The sequence below is a fragment of the Cicer arietinum genome, chromosome 3 (assembly GCF_000331145.2).
Source record: "Cicer arietinum cultivar CDC Frontier isolate Library 1 chromosome 3, Cicar.CDCFrontier_v2.0, whole genome shotgun sequence".
NCBI lineage: Eukaryota > Viridiplantae > Streptophyta > Magnoliopsida > Fabales > Fabaceae > Cicer > Cicer arietinum.
The window spans coordinates 26863863-26871433 of NC_021162.2; positions in this window are offsets into that span (position 1 = coordinate 26863863).

Genomic DNA, 7571 nt, shown 5'->3' on the forward strand with positions numbered 1-7571 from the left:
TTGGTCCAAAATTTATTTTCTACTATTTTTAAAAGTCTTTAATAAACAAATAATTTAGTTTACGCAACCCCACTAGAAACGTTTTCTCCAAAATATTCATTTTAACATAATATTATTCTTCCTTAACATAAAGAAATAAATAAACAAATATAATTTTAACCACTACAAATATCTAAAACTTATCACATCATAGCAAATACACATATAAAGAAAATTAATCATAATATTTATTAACATCTATCGTAAACACTTTAATTACCAACTTAACTCAGTAAAATAATATTTTAATTAATTAAATAGTCTAATATCAAATTTGAGATGTTACGGGTAACCTTACCCAACTTCTTGTAGTGTGTAATGAAGTTGTCGCCGCTAATACGTTGACATACAATAAGAGAACACATATTGTAGCACAAAAATTTACAAGTGATATGGGTTTAAGATGTTTTTCTAAAATTGCTTTTGAAGTTCCAAACACGAGAATAGGGGTTGAATTGTGTTTGCAAAAATTGATAATTTATAAATAATTAAATAAACTAGTTCAGTTTTCGTGACTTACTTGGAGTAGAAGCATTTAGATTCAGAGGGAGCAATCAATGAAAACATAAATAATTTGAAACGTAGATTTATCGTGGTTCATCGCTAACTTGACTACATCTAGTCCCCTTATTCAGAAGGCTTTAATTAACTAATTGAAATACCTTGAACGACAAAGCACCTGACCCTCCAAGCCAATCTTCTCAATTAGCCTAACAACCCTAGACTTTTAAGGAAGTAACCATCTTGACCCTATAAGCCAAGTCTTCTCTTAACCACCTAACAACCCCAGATTTAAGAAGGAACTAAACCATTATCAAGTTTGATATAAAAGATTGGAACTTTAAATGTTTTCTTATAACACAACTGATAAAAATAATAACTCAAGCACTCTAAGAAAAGAACACCCACTGAATATTTCATATTCGAACAAGTGTTTATTTCTTTGAACTCTAAGACTACTCTTTGCTGCTTTTTGATGATTTTCTTTTTCAACCTTGAGTGTCTATTTATACTTAAAATTTGGGCTTCAATTTAGTCATTGATTGTAAATTCTTTAGATTGAGTCTGTTCATATTTTGTTGTAGATAGATCTTGATCAAATGTTCTTCAAATCTTCTATAAATCTTGACCATATATTCTTTCATACTCATTGACGTCAAATATATTGTTCTCATAAAATACTTTTGTTATCATAAAAACTCTAATTATAGAATGAGTTTGGTTCAAACAATCGCCCCATTTTTTTTATGAATTTGTATTTTTTGATAACAATTTTTTTTTTGTATTTCTTTGACTCCCCCTAACTTAGGGCTCCCTCTCAGTCAGTATCATTTTCTCCCCCACTTTATCAAATATATTTATCCCTCTTTCGTCATCATCTTGCTTTGACTTTTCAAGGTCAAGATGTTTGTCATCAAATTTAACATGTATGAATTATTTCACAATATGAGTATCCAATGAAGGTACACTTTTGAGATCTAGAATCAAGTTTACCAAGGTTATCTTTAGTGTTCAACATATAAGAAGTACAACCAAATTGTTTAAAATAAGAGGTGTTAGGCTTTTTACCTTTCCACAATCCATATGGTGTTTTATTCAATATAGATCTAAGTAATTCTCTATTTTGAATATAACATGCAGTATTAACTGCTTCAACCCAAACGTGTTTTGCAACATTCATATCATTTAAAATGGTTCGGGACATTTCTTGGAGTGATCACTTCTTTCTTTCTACAACTCCACTTTGTTGGGGTGTTCTAGGAGATGAGAAGTTGTGAGAGATTACATTCTCATCACAAACTTTCAAAGAACTTGCTTTAAAATTCTCCTCCATGATCATTCTAATTGCTACAATCTTAAGACCTTTTTCATTCATTATTTGTTTGCAAAATATGATAAACACTTCGTGGGATTCATCCTTACTTCTTAAGAATTTTACCCATGTCCACCTAGTGTAATCATCTACTATAACAAAGCCATATTTCTTTCCACTTAGAGAGGTTGTTTTCATTGACCCAAAGAGATCTATTTGTAAGAGCTTGTGGGGCTTTGAGGTAGTTACTGAGTTTATAGGAGTAAAGGATTTCCTTGTTTGTTTTCGTTTTTGACAAGCTTCACACATAATTTTAGTTATATAACTAAGCTTAGGTAGACCTCTCACTAGTTGAAGTTTATTCAATTTTAAAATTAATCTCAGGTTTGCATGACCTAGTCTTTTGTGCCAAATTAGTTTCTCTTAACCTCTTATTTCTCTAGACTAAACAGATTTATCTTATAAATATTATTTTGCCTCTGACTCGTAAATAGTAGAAATCCATTTTTCTGACTAATTGCCTTGCATGTTTTTTGATTGAATATAATAACATAATTATTATCACTTAACTAAATAATACATAATAAATTATGCTTAAGACCGTTAACAAATAAAACATCTTTAATAGAAAGGGAAGTATGATTACCAACTATACCTTGACCAATGATCTAGTATTTTTACTTTCCTCCAAAAGTCATTGTGCCTCATTTGCTCAGTGTTAGTTCTTGGAACATAGACTTTTGTCCTGTCATATGTCGTGATCATCAAATGTCTAGGTACCATGATTGGTGTTTTAACTTGATTAATGAGGACATCTGCAACATATACAATTTTGTTCTTAGGTCCCAAATTTGGTTAGGTCGTGGTTTGTTAGTCTTGAGACCATGATCTGGAACCTGGATAATAATGTATCGATGTCTTCATCTTCTTTCATCTTGAATAGCTTATACTTTTTTACTAGGAGGTTGGTGTTCGCTTCTTGAACTTCCTTGCTTCCTTTATGGGTCAAAATCAAACTATCATAAATAATTTTTGTTGTCTCCTTGTTGGCACACTTGTCAAACTCCTTGAAAGCGATTGCATTTATCATGAATGTTCTCGACTTATGATGCATCTTGTACATCTTCTTATGATCAACACTCATCTCTTCTTTTGGAATTTCAATACCAACAATATTCTTCTGAGCAATATAACAATCCTCTTCCACCAAGTCCCAAAGTTCAGGATCTAGTGAAATATAGAAACTTCTCAGTTTGTCCTTCCAATACTCAAAAGGTCGTCCATCAAATAGATGTGGTTTGTTGATGTTTACTCCTGTAGCTTCTTCATTGAATCCATGCATATTGAACCCTTGGATCTTTTCTTAAACACTGTAAAGTGCTCAGCCTTGAGATCGAGCTCTGATACCAATTGAAGGTACAAACACGAGAAGGGGGATTGAATTTTGTTTTCCAAAGTTGATAACTTTTTGATAATTTATAAATAAATAAAAAACTAATACGGTTTTGGTGACTTACATGGAGTAGAAGCTATCGTATTTAGAGGCAACAAGTAATGAAACCATAAATAATTGGACACGTAGATTTAACGTGGTTCACCACTAACTCGACTATATCCAATCCCCTCATTCATAAGGCTTTATTCCACTAATTCAAATACCTTGAATTATAAACCACCTGACCCTCCAAGCCAGTCTTCCCAAATAGCCTAACAACCCAAGACCTTTAAGAAACTAACCACCTTGATTCTTCAAGCCAAGTCTTCTCCTAACAACTTGACAACCCCAGATAGAAGAAGGAACTAGGCCACTATCAGGTTGGATACAAAATATTGTAACTTTAAGTATTTGCTTCTAACAAAGCTGATAATAACAATAACTCTCACACTCTAAGAAAATAAAACTTTGAGAATATTTCTTATTCGAACAAGTGTTTCTCTCTTTGAACTCTAAGACTACTATTTTTCTGCTTTTCAATGATTTTCTTCTTCATCCTTGAATGTCTATTTATAGTTAAAATTGAGCTTCAATTTAGTCCTTGTTTAATTATGAATTGTGTTTTGTTTAGATTGCGTTTTTTGTAGACAAATCTTGATCAAATATTGACCATATCTTCTTTCACACTCTTTGAGCTAGGTTCCAACAACTTTAACTCCTCATTCTTTTAAAATTAAGTAAAATTATTGACAAAAGTACTATTTACTCAATACTTTCTGACAAGAATGTGTCTCATAATTTGTAAGAAAATTAGATTCAATATTTTGTTTAAAAGATGTAAATAAGAATTTTCCATACAATACTACTAGTACATACGAGTCTTTTTGGATAATTTGTGTTATAATTTTGCTACCAATTTCTTAACTTTATCTTTATGTTGTTGCATTGCCTATTCATCTCGTAAGACTCCCAATCAAATCAACTATAACACTATCAGTCTTCTTAGTGAGATTTTGTGGATGTATTATTACTAGAATATCTTTGATCATACATCACTGTCCTTGGTGTCTAACCTAAGCTACTCCCTCTCACTTTATTCAAGACCATATTATAGAAATTTTCCAAATTATTTGGAGAGTGTTGCATGTTGATAAAAGCATTTGGGCATTTCTTTCTAGTTTTTTCTTGTGGCATTTTAAAAGCTCTTTATAGTTTAGTTTAATATTTTTAGTTTGTTTCTAAACTTTGGGTAGAAATTGAATTTTAATTTTATTATTTACATATTGAACTCCACCCGCTTGTAGGCCATAACTTGAGATCTGGATTACGGATTGACACATGCGAGCAGGAGTTGAAAAGTTAAAAATCAGAGCTACTAGTTTTGTGTTGGAATAAAAGCCTAATGTCGAACTTTACTAGGCCGACATTGCAGATTTCATAATCTGGACCTTTGTATTAATTTTAAGTAGCGGGCCACTTGTTTTAAAAGCCCAAAATGGAGTACTATATATTTGGAGTTTCTTTCCTTTCTTAGACACTATATTTTCAGATTCAGAAAACATATAAACACTTTTTATTTTAATTTCATAGAAGACTAATTTCGTAAGATTAATCCACGAGTTCAGAGTCTCATCATCACCTTGAGATTCAGGTTATACAGTCAATTTTGCTTCATGGTTATATTTATGTTTATTTGATTATATTGATATTATAATTGCTTAAATTGAATCTCAATAGGATCGATTAAATTAGTTTGACACAATTCGGTTTCTAATTTATTAAATTATAGTTTTGCGACGCTTGATCGTTGAACATAATATATTGATGATTTTGATGCGCAAACCAGTCAAAGAAACCTAATACACATAGGATTGATTATGCTTGTTAGATCAATTCTATAGTCAAATAGGAAACAGAATCACAATTTAGAAATTAAATACGTTTGTAGAATCAGTGATAGGTTTGAAACTCTTGAATCAGTGGATTAATCATTTTCTTAATCTGTTCGAACAAACAAATCTGAAAATCCCCCTTTTTAATTTTGAATTTCAATTTGGTTCATATTATCATATCAGAAGTCGTTGCGAAACGACTTGAGTTATTACCCTTATCTACATTTTATCACTTGTATATAACCTGTGTGCGACAGCGGATCAAATTGGCGCCGTTGTCGGGGACTCTCTAATAACAATATTAACCAATTTTACATTATTTCTAATTAACCTAACAATTGTTTCTTCTTGTTTTGTTGCTCTACATGTCGAATAGGCTTGTTGCTTGTTCGTAGGCATGTTGCTAGTAAAAAAAAACCTGATTTTCAAGCAATAGTCTCCGATTGCCTCGAAACTTCGCCAGAAAATCACAAAAACATCAAGGAATAGGACACCCTTAGAAGAGACTTCATACGGGATTCCTTCCTCAAATTCCCAAATTCCTTCGTTTAGACCTTCTTTGAATTTTTCACATTTATCAAAAAATTGCAAAAAAATTTGGGTTGTCTTTATTTTCTCTTGAGAAATTTTTTGTGGTATTTTTAAATTTTTTGGATTTTATTTGATAGGGTTTTCCATTTTTCACTTCAACTTTAGCAATAGAGACATTGTTGGATTTTTCATAATTGTGGTTTTGCATTGCATTGTTATATTCTCATGATGCATGACTAGGGCTAGTTCTGTAAATCTGCATTCCATTGACCCTGAAATAGATAGGACCTTTCATTTAGGTCGTAGACTTAATAAAGCTGCTACTACTGACGAGTCAGAGTTAGATAGTGAAAGTGACAACTTTCTGCAAATATGGATAATATGATTAATAGAACCTTAAGACAACTAGTTGCACCTAATGTCACTTATAATGCATTGTGTATCACATATCGTGAAGTTATTGTACCATTTGAACATAAATCTGGTTTAATACACTTGCTTCCACAGTTTAATGGTCATGCATGTGAGGATCCCTACAAACACTTGAAGGAATTCTATGTTGTGTGTTCTACCATGAACCTCAAGGAGTCATAGAAGACCATATCAAGCTTAGAGCCTTCCCATTCTCACTTTAAGTTGCTTCCAAGGATTGGTTATACTACCTTCAGCCAGGTTCTGTTACAAGTTGGAAGGATTTGAAGTTGTTTCTAGAAAAATTATTCCCTACCTCAAGAGCGGCTTTAATCAGAAAAGAAATATATGGCGTTAGGCAGATTGATAGGGAATCATTGTATGAGTATTGGGAAAGATTCAAGCAATTAGTGTCTAGCTATCCTCATCATCAGATTTATTAACAATTGCTCATCCAGTATTTTTTATGAAGGCTTGCTACCTATGGTTAGAAGCATTTTAGATGCTACTAGTGGGGGAGCACTTGTCGATAAAACCCCAGAAACAACAAAAGCTTTGATTGAGAACATGTCCATTAATTCTATTCAATTTACAACTAGAAGCAATTCAACAATGTTGACAAGCGGAGTGAATGAAATTCAAGCTTCTTCGCACAAGAATCTAGAAAGCAGACTTGATGAGCTTATGTCTTTAGTAAAAAAATTGGCAATAGGTAAAGCCCAAGTAGTGGTATACAATCCTCAAGCATATGCAATAAATATATACAATCCTCAAGCCAGCTATGATATGTCATCTAACAGGTACAATCCTGGTTGGACAAACCATCCCAACCTGAGATAGGGGAATTCATCTATACAACAGCATTCTAGACAGCAGCAGCAGCAAAACATTCTGCAACAGTAAAAATTTCACATCAGCGGAAAAACATTCCACAATAGCAAAACAATGCACCTTCATTAGAGGACCTTGTCAAACAAACGATTTTCCTAAATCTCATATTTCAACAAATAACAGATTCCTCATTTCTGAATTTGGAGACAAAGATTGGCCAACTGACCACTTCAATTAATCAGATGCAGACTCAGGGATCAAACCAACTACCTGCCAAGTCAATAGTAAATCCAAGTTCCCTTAATGTTAGTGCAATTACCTTGAGGTCTGGTAAAGCTGTAGAAATATCAAAGATACTCAAAACTGTTGCTGTGAAAAATAACAAGGTTGTTGAGGATATTTTGGTACCTAAAATTGTTGATGTTGAGCAAAATATACTACTTCCTTTCCCTCAAAGGAAAATGAAGACTAAGAAAATGGACGAGGCAGATAGGGACAAAGAGATCTTGGATACATTTATGAAGATGGGAGTGAACATTGCCCTCCTTGAAGTAAATAAATAGATTTCAAAATATGCCAAATTTCTAAAAGAGTTGTGCACATACAAGAGAATGTTAAA